Source organism: Suricata suricatta, chromosome 4 (assembly GCF_006229205.1).
Source record: "Suricata suricatta isolate VVHF042 chromosome 4, meerkat_22Aug2017_6uvM2_HiC, whole genome shotgun sequence".
NCBI lineage: Eukaryota > Metazoa > Chordata > Mammalia > Carnivora > Herpestidae > Suricata > Suricata suricatta.
The window spans coordinates 48,556,154-48,573,940 of NC_043703.1; the positions used below are offsets into that span (position 1 = coordinate 48,556,154).

The window sequence follows — 17,787 nt, forward strand, 5'->3', positions numbered from 1 at the left end:
TGGCGGAAGTTCCAGGGGCCTGGTGGCAGCCAGGGTCCCAGGCCTGTGGGAAGCCAGGTTGCTAGGCTTCCCCAGGCCTTTTGCACCTGTCTGCCCCGCCCCACCTGCACTGAAACAGGAAGGGAGGGTGCCATTTCCAGGCTCTCTGGAGGCTGGATCCTGGGCTGCTGGTGTTTGGTGTCACAAAGTATCTTTCTGGGATCTTCAACATGAGGACCTAATGGTGTGCCTGGAGGTGAAGCCCTCAGAAGCATCCCCACTCCCACCCGCGTACTGCGTCTGAGAGATTCTCACTTTCAATGTTCATTACCAGTCAGCCTCCAGCACCAGTTTCTGGCTCCAGCTGCTTCTGCTCCAAGAAATTGAAAAAGTCCTTTCAGTTGCGCTAGGTCTACGATGGTAAGTGTAACAATTTGCTATTTCTGTGGCAGTGCCTTTTTACGTCTGTGACCTGGGCAGTTTTGCTTTTCTTTTATTTCAACTATAGTCAAGTGATTATGTTGTTTAAGAATGTGCCTAACAATGGGGCCCCTGGGTGGCTCAGTTGGTTAAGTGGTTGACTTAGGCTCAGGTCATGACCTCATAGTTTGTGAGTTTGAACTCTGCATCTGGCTCTGTGCTGACAGCTCAGAGCCTGGAGCCTGCTTCGGATTCTGTTTCCCTCTCTCTCTGCCCCCCTCCCCCCCACTCTGTTTCTCTCTCTCTCTCTCTCTCTCTCAAAAATAAATAAACATTAAAATATTTCAAAAAACAAGCAAACTAACAAAAAAAGAATGTGCCTATAACGGGTTTAGGCCCTGTGGATCATTTCCTGAGATAGTCTATCCCTGTTTCACTCAAGCTCCAAGTCCAGTGTTAGAGTCATAGTTCAAAGCAGACAAAATTGTGATATGATAATCATATTGAAGATCCAGAAAAAAAACAATGTGGAATTCTCTTCTAAACTGAATATGATTTAAAAAATGTTTAATGTTTATTTATTTTTGAGGGCTCTATTTGGAGCTCAAGCTCACCAACTGTGAGATTATCACCTAGGCCAAAGTCAGATGCTTAACTGACTGAGCCACTCAGGCACCCCTAAATTAAATACGATTTTTAATGAGAGTGATCAGGAATTGAGAGACTTGAGCTATTAAGATACATTCCTTTAATACGGTTTTTAGTAACCTCTTGGGTTATAGTAGATTTGCCAGCCACAAGGAATGCAGCATGTACAGAAAACCTTTACCTGACTGATGTTTCAGTCACTAGTGTTATTATTTGTCTCTACAATGAAGCTGTATTGGTTTTGCTTAGGACATTGCACAGTTATAGACAGCACACCAGCATGTCATCTTCATGAGATCGCCTTTGTGGATAATGATAGTGACTTTGATGATTTGAAAGGAAAGCTAGATAAATATATCCAAAAATGCCTTGTTGGTAAAATTAAAGTGATAAGAAATACAAAGTGTAGGGAGTGATTCAAGGAAGAATGATTGGAGCAGCTGTGCTACCGAAGTTCCAGTGTTGCTGGAGTCCCACTGTGAAGGGGATGTCACATGGCCGCAGGCCTTGCTGGCTGTCATGAGGAGGACTGGCAGACCATGGCTTGCCCCCCCCCCAACTGATACGATCAGTGCAGATGTGCTTGTCTACAGCTTGTTGTCCTCTGTGGTACAGGGAGGAGTCAGCTGGGGGCTGCACTTCAAATGAAATCTGGTTCCCCTTTCTGAGCTATGAGGACCAGATGGAGGCAATGCACCAGTAAAGTCACCCACAGTGGTTGGAGTCACCCGGAGGGCTTAGACCGTGAATAGACACTATTTCAATGAACTGGACTGTATGGCAGTGGCATGTGTATCTGGGAAGGAAAGACTTAGAAATACTACTTAGGATCTGAATGTGTGGTAGTAAGCTCTTCAACATTCCTTGCTCTAGAACAGGGCATATTTTCTGAAAAAAGACAACCATATGGATCTCGTAAAAGTTAATAAGCTCTTCAACATTCCTTGCTCTAGAACAGGGCATATTTTCTGAAAAAAGACAACCATATGGATCTCACAAAACTCTTTGAAGCTGGTACGTTTGGTTGAATGAATATAAGGAACATTATTTTTCTTTAAGACCTGATCTGAGGACCAAAACCTATGGAAATATTGGTGAGTATATTGAAATGAAAAGAAATTGAGTTGTAAACCATTTAAATGGTACCCAAATAACATTTACCCAGAAATGCAGATATCTGTGCAAGGAAAATATGGAAGTGGGCACAATGAGTGTGAGAAAACTTGGTTAAGAAACTTGCATTGCCCAGAGAATTGCAGGACTTGATTGATTACCTTACATGCTATGCATTGGAATTTCTTGTTTAGAAATTATGATATTACTGCATTAAAAACAAACAAACACATGACTCTAGTTCAGTCCATTGCTTCATATCCATTAGTACTTTATTTATCATGAATAAGAAAGTTTAGGAAACCCTAGGTATTCAAAGATAAATAAGACTAAACTTACTTCCCCAAAGAACATACAGTATATCATAGGAGATGAATAGATGCTAATGTTGCTATACTTTTATTCACTGGAAGTCAAGGTGAAGAAGGAGAGAAATTCAAGGATGACTCCCAAAGGATGAGAGGAAATGTGGGCTTCTTCAAAGAATGCATGATGAGGTGGAAGATCACAGCTGGGAAGGAAGACGATAAACTAAAAGTATGAAAGACCAAATACAAATTCTGTGATGCATTAGAAGTGTTTTTTGTGAAGAAATGAATATACCTGAAGAATATTAGATTAACAGGTTTACAGCTATGGAAGTTATCAAAACTGAAGATAAAGACTTCCATGTCTTCTCAGTCTAATGGGAAAACATTTTACCACAGGACAGAATGAAATAAAAAGATGTACTTTGAATTGGGCAATGTGATGAAGGAGTAATGTAAACTGTATTGGGTATAACCTTGCAGAAGTCACTTCACTTCTGGTTCCTGATTTGCTCTCAGTAAAATTAGAAAATAAAGCTAAGAATTTTTCCAAAACTAATATATGTTCTAAATGAATTATATCTTTTTCTTGGTGCCCATATGTCTCCATGAAACTTTGAGAATATTCTTGTAACAAACAATAATAGAATCAGCAAGGCTAATATAATTGCCTGTTTGTTTTTAGGCCAATTTGCTATGGAATTGCTCACAAGTAGGTCATGTTATACTGGGAAAAGATCATAACTAAACAATCACAAAAGGTATTTCCTCTGTAAGCTGAAAAAGCCATCTAATTACCATTTCCCCCACAACTGGGTGACATTTGTGCTGTTGGAAACCCCAGGGACAGTCCCATGAAAGTCCACATGGGTCATGGCAAGTGAATCTACTCTGTGTTCCCATGACAATGTCTGCCAAGTTTGGTATTCTTAATAAGAGCTGTGGTCAGTTTCTAACATGGAATAGCATTAAGAGTTGATAATGTAATACTCTACCTTACACAGAATATGTGCTGATAATTGTTTTTGATTCAAATTCATATGTTTATGCTAAAAGCTAAGGTTTATTTGAGCAGTGCTCAACCTCTGACTGTGTTAAAGAGTGCCAAAGATCCTCTGGGTGTTGCACATATAATTTCTGATTTGAACAACAAACACTCCAAGATTGAATACAAACTTTGGTAAACATGAATAAGAAAAATGACAGAGATTTTTAACATCTTTTGATCAAATTAAAAAAAATAAGTAGCATGGGTCACTGACTATAAACATGTGTCAAATTAACATGACTCTCCCCTTCTAATTGTATAATATTTTAGTAGTAGAAGTCCTGGTTGCCATTTCAGAATAATGCATTTTTAGGGCATGACAGTAGATTATAATAGAAAAAGATGGGCCAAAAAAATTTAAGAATAAGGAAAGTGAGGTTGAATATAGGTGAACATTTTTCAATGAGATGGATGAACATCTCTGAGTGAAATATTCAAGACTATGTAGCAAACTGTCTCTCCAGGGAAACAAGAAAATTCAATTTCATGGGAAAATGAAAATGAAAATCAAACATCTCTAAAAGACACACACACGTACACACTCATATACACACTTATATTTATGTTTAGCAAAAACAAGTAGAGCTAAAAGGTCTTTTACATCTGTATATATTTTCCTTCCTTTCTTTTCATCAATACAGTCATTGTTCTAATCATTACATCTGAAAATATATTTTTCTTTTAAACTCATATGCCTTATTTCCTCATCTCTTCCAAACTTAAAGCAAGTGTAGATGTTGTTTATTTTTGAATAATTTATTATATGGAGGAGCTGCCCAAGTACAAATAACAGATTTAAAACCACAATCGAAAGAGAGGACACTCTACACGGATAGGGTCGAGAGTCCAGAATCTTAAATAGTTCTAGAAAACTTTGTTTTCAGTTACATACAGTTACTTAAACAGATCTTCTCATCTTGGTTTTCAGTATTAGCACTAATTAAAAGATGTGGTGAGATAGCACACGCTGGTTTTTTGTCCTTCTACAACATTCTTATAGGATCTCCATGTTAGATATGAACGCAACTGAGGTATTGAGAATGAAATAACTTGTACAACAAAGGGGTCAAGATGGAAAATTTTGACTCCAAAGCCCAATTCTCAACCACTGCTCCCAAACCTGCAGTTATATCTTAAATGCCTCAAATATTAAATGTATACCTTAGATAAATAATACATAGTTTTCTCCAAAATGGTACTAGATTTTCATAGAGATGCCCACAGGTATCAGAAAAAATGGTGGGTGTCGGTTAACTTCAGGGTAATACTTTATGACAAGAAAAATAGAAAAGAAGAAAATAATTACATTTGACCTACCTGATGAACTAAGTGCCGGTGAAGAATAAGCTCTTACCACTCATGAAGACTCTCTTTGACCAGACTTTAGTCAAGCACGTCTGAACTTTCTTCTTGATGAGGCCTCAAACTTGGCCCCATCCTTGTAAGGCCTGCATAGCCCAGGTCCAGCAAGATTTTTGCTGAGTCAATTTAGAGAGAAGTCCCCACTCTTGATAGCTGGTCATCCTCAATATCTGATCAAAATTCCTCATCTCCCACTCCCAATCCCAAGTGATATCTGCTCACTCTGGTCTGCCCTCAGGAAAAATCCTGTAGGTCAGATTAGCAAGAATCCCTCTAACCTTCGATGTCTTCTCAGCAGTCTTCCATCCGCCAACCACCACCCCCCACACTCATGTGCCTACCCCGCTTTTCAACTATAAATCCTCGCTTGTGCTTATATTCAGAATTTAGTCCAATTCTATACTGATGTGTCTTTCCCCTTATTTTAATAGTTCCTGAGTAAAGTCTGTTTGTACTGTTTTAACTACTTTGAGTCTGTTTTTTTTTTTCTTTAACACCGTACACATGCTGAGCAGAGAAGCATAAGGAGAGGAATGCATTTTGAAGATAATGACAATTTTAAAAAACCCACAGTTTCTTCTGCCTATGTTTAAAGGACTCTTTGCAAGAAAGTTTTTTAAAAATGATCATTTGGTTTAAATACTAGCATAAAAGTTGTGTTTATTTGCTTTGGCAACATTCCTAAACTCAAGGGAAGAATGTGATAGTTAACTTCCTCAAAATATCAACTTTGCCAGGCAGAGATGGACTGCATCTTTTAATCTGTAAGTGGGCTCTCTCCTGCTGAATATAGGACAGACTCAACTCGAAGCATGCTTTGGAGCTACTCCTTCTCACCAGCACTCTGGTACTTTGATTAGGATTTACTGTGGCTAAAATAATACCCTCATCGCCTTGTTTACTAGCTTTTCTGAACAGGAAATAACTTTAGAGTAGAGAAAAAAACGGTCTTATTCACAATCTCTTCCCCACAGGGGAAACCGCTGTTATCAGTGATAGTGTTCTTATGGAGTGAGATGGTATTGTGCGAAACTGCATTTCATGAAACAGACATAAAAGATTCTGAAATATTATCAAGTGAGCACTTTGAATATTGGAATAACAAAAGCAGAGTTTATCTTTCATTTGATAACAAGTCTTTTGGGCTTCCTCTTGTGTACTAAAGAAATCACTGACTTCAATCACAGTCAAACAATGGTAACCAAACCCCACTTAGCAGCCGGTCTTGGGTGGACAAATTTCCACCAAGGAAGTCAGCTCCTTTAAAGAGCAAAGTGTATAACATGTAACCCCGTAGTTTCTGAAGTTTTGTAATGTAGGATTTAATTCTAATTTTTGCAGCAAGGAAAGCCCCTTCTCTTCCTCCTACTACAATGCTCCTAAAATAAGTTTCAGCATTTTTTTTCAATGACATGATTATGAAATGTATTCCACTGCCTCGGGTCCCACAACAGAAGCTTTCCCATTATTTTCTACAGGATCCAATAGAGCATTCTTGATTTCAATCAGGTCAGACACCCTGTCACAGTCTAATCTTGACACATCAATGACAAGGCATATCAGAGCAGTCAAAAGTTTACAACATGTAATAAAAACTGAACTAAAGTCAAGCATGCTCTCCTCTTGTAGGCCCAGGGAGACTCTAGGCAACTAGTGATTTGTAGGCTCCATTACATCCCAAATGTTCGATGTATCTAGCCCTTGGCAGGGTGTCAAGGACAAGAAATAATCAGTCTTTAGAGATCACTTTTGAAATGCTATGCCCTCTGCTTCCTTCAGGTGAATCATTCCTTCCGTGTTGTCAGGATCTACTGATGAAAGCTGACGACTTTCAATAGCTTGTGACAAGTGAGGTATCCCCTTCTCCATATGTGGAGGAAATGATATTGTGCAGTCAGCTTTCACCAGGTGTGCTGTGAGTGATGAGCTACTGCACAACATCATCCTTGTGAGCTTTTTTGGCAGAGTTGAAAGTAAAAAGCAGGACATACCGGATCTTATACTTAAGAGCAGAGTGATCACCAGAGAAGCAGACAGAAGGGCATTTTAAAATTTCTTTACAGACATTTCATGTCTAGAAGCCAAATTTTATTCCTCAAGTTAAATCTTTAGATTCAAAAGAGGGGACTTACATTAGTAAGTCAGTCGATGATGGAAATTGGTGGCAGTGCCCACATAGCCATAACTGTTAAATAGATCTTCTGGTCTGAATATGACTTGTAGTCACGCTAATATATGATAATATATCTGTGAAGAGAGTTGTTATTGATTTTCAAATAGCAACTTTTTTTTCCCTCATGAATGGCTTACATTGTTTTCACTCACTAGAATTCCAACTATTTCAACCATAAACCACAACGATTTAAGTTTCTCCTACCAATGCCCTATAGCCATGGAATTTAGTGTAAAAGTACTAATTTTTAAAAACTGATGATCTATTTTCTAGTTAATTGTCTTCTAGTTTCAGCTTGTCTCTTTACTTGAAGCCCAGCTTCAGTTAATTTGCTGTAATTTGACATGAGAGACTATATAATGCAATTAGGGATAAAGAGAAATGTAAATAACACCCCAAATTTTCTTTCTGGAGAAAATTTATAGAACAATGTGCTGATAGAAGAGATAGAAAACAAGTATTCAAATATACCAGTTACAGAATTTGGCAGACGACTCCTAGTTTTACTTTAATATAATTGTGTTAATGTAAGAATATGACACATTCAGTGTATATCCCAAGTATTCCAAGTTTTTAGAAATTGCATAGATGAGAAAGTATTGATTATGATAACTAACTAGTTCAATAATATAGTCTTAATCATATTTCTAATAATAATGAAAAACATTCATGTATAAGTAGGCATGTATAATCATACATAAAATTGTAATTAAAATATATTTTACATCCTTATAAAATAAAAACTGGAAAATATTTATGAAATACTGTAAATTATAGCACAGTACTCTATTCTTCATGACAATTTTTTTTCTAAAGCATAAGAGCCAGTTTGAAAAGCAAAGATACCTCAAGTTACATTCTTTTGGTAGTAAATCATCTTTAAGTAGTTTCTATTTTTAAGAATATATTGGCGTGCCTGGGTGGCTGAGTCGGTTAAGCAGCTGACTTCAGCTCAGGTCATGATCTTGCAGTTTGTGAGTTTGAACCCCGCGTCAGGCTCTGTGCTGACAGCTCAGAGCCTGGAGCCTGCTTTGAATTCTGTATCTCCTTCTCTCTCTGCCCCTCCCCTGCTAACGCTCTGTCTCTCTGTCTCTCAAAAATAAATAAACATTAAAAAATTAAAAAAGAATATAAAATATATCTTTTATTGTTAAATGCTCAGTGCTCCTCTTGTTTAATATTTCCTCTATGCCTTTTAATATTACAGTTCAAGTACAGTAACATTGGGCCTCATGTTACAGTTGTTTGGGATACATGTGAACCATAGTTGCAGAAATTTTGGTAGTTTATGCCATGCTTTAAAAAAAATCTTATATAACTATATAAACAAATACATGGATGTATATCAGCATATATTTATATTTGAGTGTATACTTATATATACAGAGAGAGGTACTGATATGGCTATCTATACCACAAAACTTTTCTGAAATATGAAATGAGATCAGTTGCCAGACTTATACTGATAAATGAACAGTTTCAAGAAGAATGTTTTCAAGTATTCTATCAAGCACTTTAAGAATGCCACCTATGTTTATTGTTGTGTCCTAGTCTTTCATATTCTCCTTCTCCTGTTTTTATTTCCTATTATTTAAAACCCACCTTCCCAACACACACTGTGAATATCCTAATTTCTCCATTGCTTGAAATATTTTAAAATCCTACAATGATATCCAGCTTCCTGAAATTATAAAAGAAAAATCTTACAATTACATCCTGAGCCAAAATACCCTCAAACAAATCAACGTAGTCTAAGTAGACTATGTGGCAGATATCCCAATTTACAATCTATTACAACATGAAAAACAAATGGGTAGTGTTTCCTGAATGCGTTTGAAAACTGAGGTATCTTCTAGTTGAAACATCACAGATTGAATACACGTGTTATGTGTGATTCTTCCTCAAATCTACAGAAACAGTTAAGAATTTACATATATATACACATACATATATGTGTATATATAAACATGTGTATATTTACATATATTTATATGTGTGTATATGATTTATATATACACATATAGATACATACACATATGTGTATATATAAACACACATGTGTTATAAATATGTGTATATATAAACACACACATATATATGTATATATAAACATGAGGTAACCAACATGAAATAGACAGGAAAAGAGTGGGAGACAGATGTAGAATAAATAACAAGCTGACAGACAAGTGATACCTGACTAGGCATAAAAGAAAAGGATGAATATCTACAGGACCCCAGAGAAGAATCAACAAGAAGCAAACCTGGAAAAGTCTCAGGAATTTGAGAAGCAGCTCATTCTAAACACACATGTTTTGAGGCAAGCAGACCTCCAAACACCTGAAGGAATTAATGCAGGCAATTGTTTCCACCAACAGTGAAGGAAAATAAAAGGTTGTCCATGTGGAGAGTTAACTGGAGAGACTCTGCACCTAGAGTTCAATGCAGAGTTCAAGGCAAAGGTGGGAGCAGAGATTAGACCTAGTACTTAATACAACAAGTTGAAGTCAAGGTCACTATATTCACTTATAACCCAGAATCCCAACCAAGAATATTGGAGAGTCCAGCAGAAAAGATCTATAGATTCCTGCATTTAGGAGAAGCCCCAACCGGTCTGCTAAGCCTCTGTGTTATCACTCTGTAGTGAAGGGCTGATAGGAACAAAGCCTGCCCGTGCACAAAAAGCTGAACATCACTGTTTCAGTGCCTCACACTTAAATATAAATAGCAGGTAATAATCAGCAGACACTGGAGGAAAGCCAATGATATAGAAAGAGACAAACAAAATAAAACAAAAAGCAGTGAGCATGCAGACAAAAATAGATACAAGGAAGAGCAACTTGGAGGAAACGGAACATGTAGGATGTAGTTGGAAATTCAAAATGTCTCTATTAATCTTCAGCAAGCTAAGGCATACCATTGTGTCATTAGTCACAAAAAGCCACTACAGAAAGAAAAAAATACAGACAACAGGAAAGATCTCCTGGAAGAGATCTTAAAACATAGCCACCACCTTCATAACCACCATACAATTAGAGAAAAATGGAAGCTGAAGTCGAGAATAGATTTCAGAAAATCAAAAACACAACAGCAAAGGTGAATTGGAAATACAGGAAGAAAAATATGTTTTAAGAAAATAATCAACCCACAAGTTTCAACATTCAAATAATACAGAAATAAACAGGAAAAAAAGAGGGGAAATCATCAAAGAAAAACTATAAGAACATTTCCTTAAACTAAAGGATACATTTTTTTCATCAAAGAAAGCCATACTGCATACCTGGCTGAATGAACTAAATTAGACCCACACAAAAACGTATTTTTGAATGAAAATTCAGAATAGTAGGAGCAAAAATAAGACCAAAATCTTACAGAAAGGAGAAAAAAGATCTAAAATGAGAGTAGCCTGCAATTTGTTAATAGTATTGCAACTAGAAAGCATTGAAACAATAGGCTCCTTAATTATGAGGAAAAATGACTTTCAATCTAGAATTCTATATCAAAACAAACTGTCTTTTAAGTGGGAGACACATAATATTTCAATAATGTTTCTAAGGCAAGTAAGAAGACCCTAACATTTCCCTCAGCCATACTAAAATTTAAACAAACCTCCTCATACTCTAGGTCCCTGACCTTATTTTCTTTTTAAAAATTTTTAATGTTTATTTATTTTTGAGAGACATAGAATGACAGAGTGTGAGCCGGGGAGGGCAGAGCAAGAAGTAGACTGAGAATCCGAAGCATGTTCAGGCTCTGACCTATCAGCACAGAGCCCATTGCACCGCTGGAACTCACAAACTGCAAGATCATGACCTGAGCCAAAGTTGGGACTCTTAACTGAATGAGCCACCCAAGGGCCCCTTGACCTCCTTTTCTTAAGGCATTAGCTTTAGAAAACCTGTAAATTATTTCTCTGCTTCTTTGAGACCTAAATTGTTTCAAATGACTCTCCGCAGTTTTACAATCCAGGCATATCTTTCTCTGGAGCCTGGGAGCCATCTCTTTGAACGTATGATCACTGTTTTCCTGACAGAGTCGGATTCTACCTTAAGCAAGCACCTCCCTCCAAGTTGTAAAACTACTTTTTGTCATAAAGATATTTTTCTTTAGATAAAGCCTGTTATCAAGCACAGATGGTCAACAGTTCCCTCCAACCCACCAATTAAAAACTTTCCAGGCTTTTCTTTCAGTGCAGTTGAGCTTAAAGTTTTGGTCTCAGTCTGTTATTATAGTCACATTGAATTAGGCCTTCTTTGCTTGTTTAAATTTGTTGGGTGCAGTTTTTGCTTTGACACAGGTATAGGTTGTGTTCTCAAAGAAGGTATAAGAGATGGCAGCCAGGGTAGAGTATATAACAGGAAAGAGACAAATAGAATCCCCAAGCCGAGGATGAAAGAAATATCAACGGAGGACTGTCAGAGTTTGAGATTATCAGCATACATTGGGAGAGAAAGATGGACAGTTTGAGAAAGGCAAAAGTACACAAATGGAACTAGTAAATTACTTGATGAGTTTTACCATCCCAGGAGGAAATACACCTTTCTACCGGAGTTTTGGAGCTGAGATAGTGCTAGGGTACATAGAAAATTCAGCCAAAGAACTTCTAGGTAATTAAACTCCAGTGAAATTTAAAAAGTTGGACAAGGAGGAAAAAATGTTGTTTCTGCTCCGAACAATATTCACATACATAGTCAACATCTTTAAAATCCTAAAAAGAGATGATGTAATCAATATTGTGATAAAATCATGCGGGAGGAAGAAGAGCGGGGAATGTACTTTTGAGTGGGGGGTGCAAGAGATTTCAATCCTCAACTGCCATTTTAGGAGAAAAACGTTAACATCTAAACTTTAAATAAGTAGCAGAAGCCTTGATTCAAACAGGTGAAGTATTTGTCAAGAAACCTGGGATATGAATAGTAAGTCTAGAAATTAATTGCATTTCCTTATAAGTCTGAATGTATTACCTGACTTTCTAAATGTCAAATATGTAAATCTGAAATATAATAAAAGCAGAGTCTACAAGAGGTAAAAGAAGAAGAAAAAAAAAAGCATATGCTTGCTGAAAATAAAACAAGAAAGGGCTCCGGGATGACTCTGTCAGTTAAGCGTCTGACTTTGGCTCAAGCCATGATCTCAGGACTCATGGATTCACACTCTGTGTTGGGCTCTGTGCTGACAGCTGGCAGCCTGGAGCCTAGTTCAGATTCTGTGTCTCCCTCTTTCTCTGCCCCTTCCCTGCTCTCACTCTATTTCTGTCTCCCTTTCAAAACTAAACATTAAAAAATAATAATAAAATAAAATGAAGAAAAACATTCATAAAGTGAAGGATAGAAAAGTGGAAAGGAAGAAAATTTTAAAAATGAAAAATAAAGGAAAAGAGCAACAAAAGCTAACAAAGAAAAGCTGCATTTTTATATACTGCATCGTTTCATGTGCTATTATTTCTAAATGAACATGGGAACCATCACTGGCCTTGACCAATAGTGTGTTAGCAACCAACAGCGGTCTGGACCACAATGGACTCCACTCATTTGCTGAATCACAAACGAAACCTAGACTACTTAGTGTTTTGTAGTTCACAACCTCTTTCTACTACAGTTCTGGTAAAAACTAGGAAATGATTATGAGGTCTTCAAAACTGCACAGCAGTGTTCTACATGTCAACTTTTTCTTTTGTCTCAAATGAGCTGTATTAAGAATTCACCATCCTCCTCCCTCTACCCACTTCCTGCCACCCTAATTCTCAGTAACCACCCTTACCTCTTACCTTACAGAGAAATTGGACGCTATCAGATCCCGTCTGTCTTTCTCATGCAAATTCTTTTGTCTTTTTTTAATGTTTTATTTATTTTTGATACAGAGAGAGACAGAGCATGAGAGGGGGAGGGGCAGAGAGAGAGAAGGAGACACAGAACCGGAAGCAGGCTCCAGGCTCTGACCTAGCTGTCTGCACAGAGCCTGACACGGGGCTCGAACCCACAAATGTGAGATCTGACCTGAGCCGAAGTCGGAGGCTCAACTGACTGAGCCACCCAGGTGCGCTCTCATGCAAATCCTACACCTTCAAATATATCCCAGTTTTCACTTCTGGATTCTCTCTTTTCACAGGATATGTTTAAAAACTGGAATGTGTGTCTTGCTTCCACATCCCTGGCGATATCTGGAAAGTTCCTGGAGTAGTGAGTACCAAGGCCAGTCCAGCTCTATTGGCTATATAAAACCTGCTCATGGCCAGGAATATGTGATAAAACACCTCAAGCCCAGCTGGTAGAGAAGCTATTATGAAGATTCATACACGTATTTCTATTATTTAAGTGTCTCTCTCTGTTGCAGTTTTTTTCCAAGCCTCACAGTCCAGTATGATCACCCTTCACCCCCACTATTAAGTGATGCCGCTACAGAGAAAAATGGGACAGTGTTTGACTTTGCACATGAAGATATCATCTTCTTGAGGGTCCCTGCCACCTTTTATATACATAGTCAGTGAGCAAATCCTGGCTGTATCTTAGTTCACGAATCATATAGGAATATAGGAATCAAGGAGGCCTCATTGGCTCATAATTTTGCTTTACAACACACCTATTTTCTGAATCCAATTTCCTTAATTCTCATGGATCTCACCCAGCTTTGTTTTTAATCTGTCTTTCTTTACTGGTTCTTTTCTTTTAATCTACGTTATATGCTCAAGTCTCTCCCCAAATAAAACAGTATTTCCACACCTCCTTCTGGGAATATTCTTTTCTCCAATAAGTCCTGTATAATATCTCTTTAATCTCTGCTCTAAACCAAGTCCTCATCACCACTACCTTTTCTCACTAATTTAGTTCCCACTAATCATTAGCACTAATCTGATTGCTTCCTTGATCAGTTCTTCCCTCCTTTGAGCATCAGACCCACATATTCAATAGCTCATTAGATATCTTCACTTGCATATCCCACAGACATCTTGACTCAGCATGTCCTAACCTAAGACCAGCTGTCGCTCATACCTGCTCATTCTCCTCTTTGTTCTGAATCAGTGAATGTCACTGTGCATAGTAGTCCAAGCAGATATCTGATCAAGCTTGACTGCATTCTCTTCCTTACTGTCTACACGTTAACAGTCATCAAGTTGTAAAAATTCTATTTCATAAATGTCTCTCAAAACTCTCCACACCTTTCCATTCCCACTGGCACCTTCCTTATTTAATGATTACTTTCCATCTGGATTTCTAAAATAACCTCATGGCTCGTATTTCTGCCATCAGATTTCTGTCTCTTCTGCCGGTTCTCCTGTGGAGAATATAAAGCACCTCTAGTGATTTTTATAAACTCCAAGTATTATTCTATGTTTTCCTTGTTTAAGATCGTTTGATGGCTGCCCTAAAGATCAACTTCTAACATCCTTAATTTATAAGCAACAAGCACCTTTATTAAATAGTCCCTGTGTTCTTCCCTAGCTTAGTCTCCTAACCTCACACTTCAGTATTTCGTCTTATAAAAGGAAGATTCTGCGGGTGCATGGGTGGCTCAATCAGCTAAGTGTCCAAGTCTTGACTTCGACTCAGGTCATCATGTGATGGTCATGGACCACTGAGTTTGGATCCTGCATGAGAATCTAACTCTTTCCTTCTTTCAAAATAAATAAACATTTAAAAACTATTCTGTTATTCAAGAGCAAATCCTTCTCCCTTTCTTTTGGATATTTATATATCTTGCTTCATGTTGCTTGAAATATTCCCTCCCAATGCCAACCATTCTCTTCAATTTTCCTCAGGTTTGAGTTACATGCTCTATTAGAATTGAGGCTAACCTTACAAAATACCACAAATGGATGGCTTAAGGCAAAAGAAATTTATTTGCTCACAATTCTAGAGCCTAGAGTCCAAAATCAAGGTGTTGGCAGGGCCAAGGTCCCTCCAAAGGCTTTGGGGGAAAATGTCTCTTGCCTCTCTTCTGATTTCTGGCGGTTGCCTATGGTCTTAGACAGTCTAAGTCTTGTGGCTGCATCACTTCGGTTCTTGTCTCTGTCCTCATATACTCTTCTTCCCCAATGTGTCTGTGTTCCCATATGGCCATATGTAAGGGCACTAGTCATTTACTTTCTATTGTAACCCAGTATGACCTCATCTTATCTAATTACACTTGGAAAGATCCTATTTCCAAATAAGGTCGAAACTCAAGGTTACAGTTGAGCATGAATTTGGGGGAATCATATTCCACCATTACAGATTTCCTGTTACCAACTTCCTATTGCGACTTAAGCAGCCTTATGCATACCACATAAATGATTATTTTAAAAACTCCTGATTTGTCTTTTCTCCAGTTGCACAGGGACAGAAAACATTTTATCTTCAGAACCTCGTGCAAAGTCTGACAGAGAAAAGAAGCTCAGTACATATTTGGAAAAAAAGAGAAAAAAACAAATGATGAAGGGTTAAAAGAGCTCTTCTTAAAATTCTCACAGTCTTCCCTTGGTTTTTAAGATAACTTTCTAAACTAAACCAGAATGTCAGAGAAAGACCTCTGTTAAAATTTAAAATATTCATTCCTTTTACTGCCTTCAAAGCAAGCACGAAAACAAAAAGAAAAAAATTTTTAAATACACTACTGTCTTCTGAAGGTGTGGCACAGTGCACTTTCACTTTTTTGTCTTGGGGCTTTTTGTTGTTCTTGCTTTTGGTATTTTCCATGCATGATGATGCTTCTTGCTACATCCAACTTGACTTTTAGAAGTCAGTTCATTTAATTTTATCTTGGAAGGAACATCCGGGTCTCCCCCAACCCCATTCTTCCTTTAGGGCAGGTGCATTTTGGTATACTTCTATAACGGATAGTAACAACTATCCTGTCTGCATCCCAACCTCTCCATCGTCCCCAGACCATCTCACTATGTGTCATTGCAAGTCCTTGCAGATGCTAGCCTGGCTGAAATGCCACAGAGCTGAAGTCCCTGAGAAACACTAACCAAGCACAAATATTGGCACCCTACACCTGCCATACCAGCTTAGTGTCCCAGTTGACCCAAACAGCACCCTGCTCTTGGATACTGCCTGTGTGGTCTTTTCTCCCTTCTCTGTTTCACTTGCTCCCTGAACTATTGGAGTTTCTTAGGATCACTAACCAAATAAGGAACTAGCAGTCCAGTTCCCTCAGGAACTGTCCTTGGTTAGAATCTGTACAAGAGGTTTTCTACGACCCTTCTAATACCACTTTTCATACCCTGTAGTCTTTTCCTTGTCTTCTCCTGCTGGTGCTATGTAAGTCCTACTTGTACACATTGTACTTTATTACTCCTTGTCTAGAGGAGTGCTTGTGGTCTGGTGGGAACCAATAAACATCTCTGGCTCTTTTTCTCTTTTAACATATGAAGAATTTCATGATTTCAATATTATCGAACAAAACTGAATGGGAAGGTAGAGACATTAAGGCAAGGCATTTGTTATTAATAATTTGCAATTTGTAACTTTATGTTAAAATATCATGTTTTAATGTTTTTTTTTTTGAGCGAGAGAGAGACAGAGACGGAGACAGAGTGTACGCAGGGGATGGGCAGAGAGAGGGAGATTCAGAACCCAAGCAGGCTCCAGGTTCTGAACTGTCAGCACAGAGCTCAACACAGAGACCATACTCATGAACAGTGAGATCATGACCTGAGCTGAAGTTGGCCACTTAACCAACTGAGCCACCCAGGCGCCCCCCCAAAATATAACCATTTTTATAGGCAAAACACATTAAGCATAACTTTTTAAATGTAGGAAATTTTTTTAGAGAGAGAGTGGGGTAGGGACAGAGAGAGAGAGAGAGAGAGAGAGAGAGAGAATCCAAAGCAGGTTCCGCACTGCCAGCATGGAGCCAGATGTGGGGCTTGAACCCACAAACCATGAGATGGTGACCTGAGCCAAAATCAAGAGTCAGACACTTACCTGACTGAGCCACCCAGATGCCCCTAAAATGTAGGAAATTTTAAACATACCCTACATTGCTCTTCAGTTCAGAAAATATGTGTCACTTGTACTGAATTTTTTATTGCTTTATTTCTTAAGCTTACATTAACTGTTGAAAATGCTCTTCAAATGTGTTTTCATGTCTATGGCTAAGTAATGTATTACTTGATCAACTACTCATAATTGACATAACAATCCTATCACAGATTCTAGCTGAAAATAATGTCAGAGGCACTCCTCAAAGTTACCAGTTTTACAAAAGTGCAGTCAGGCACACAGATGTACCCATTTAATACTGATGGATTTCATACCATTGTTTTGACAAGAAAACATATAGCTTGTGTTTAGCTTTCTTGTTTTCTGAACATTCAAAATGCAGTCTGTACAGATTTTTTATTTAAACCATAAACCACGTCTTGTTTTTCTTTCTTTGATGTTTACACCTTTCATTGCTTTCTACTTTTATTACTGAATTGCTTTCCCCTACCACAGTAGCTAGCACTGCATATCAAAAGTGTGCATTGTTCTGAGATCAGATTTACCTGGTTTTATACACAATGTGATACAAAGCCTTGTGTTTTGTCCCCCCCCACACCTCATTGTCTTCTGTTTTCTTACTATGTCTACTGCTGTGAGGATGAGTGAGGCTCACAGCCTGATTCAGTCAGTCTTAGCAACAGGAAACAACATATTCAAGTTTGCATTGTGGGCATATTTACGTAAATGTCCTACCTGAAATATTCTAACATACCTGCTGCTAAAATTAGAGCATGCTTTTGAAGAGAAACATTGTTTTCTAGTGGGGAAAAAAAA

At 37.9% G+C, this 17,787-nt stretch overlaps 1 pseudogene; it reads left to right on the forward strand.

Moving 5' to 3' along the window:
- The first annotated feature begins 396 nt into the window (after positions 1 to 396).
- The window catches only part of LOC115290571, a 35,688-nt pseudogene continuing 18,297 nt past the window's right edge, over positions 397 to 17,787 (forward strand).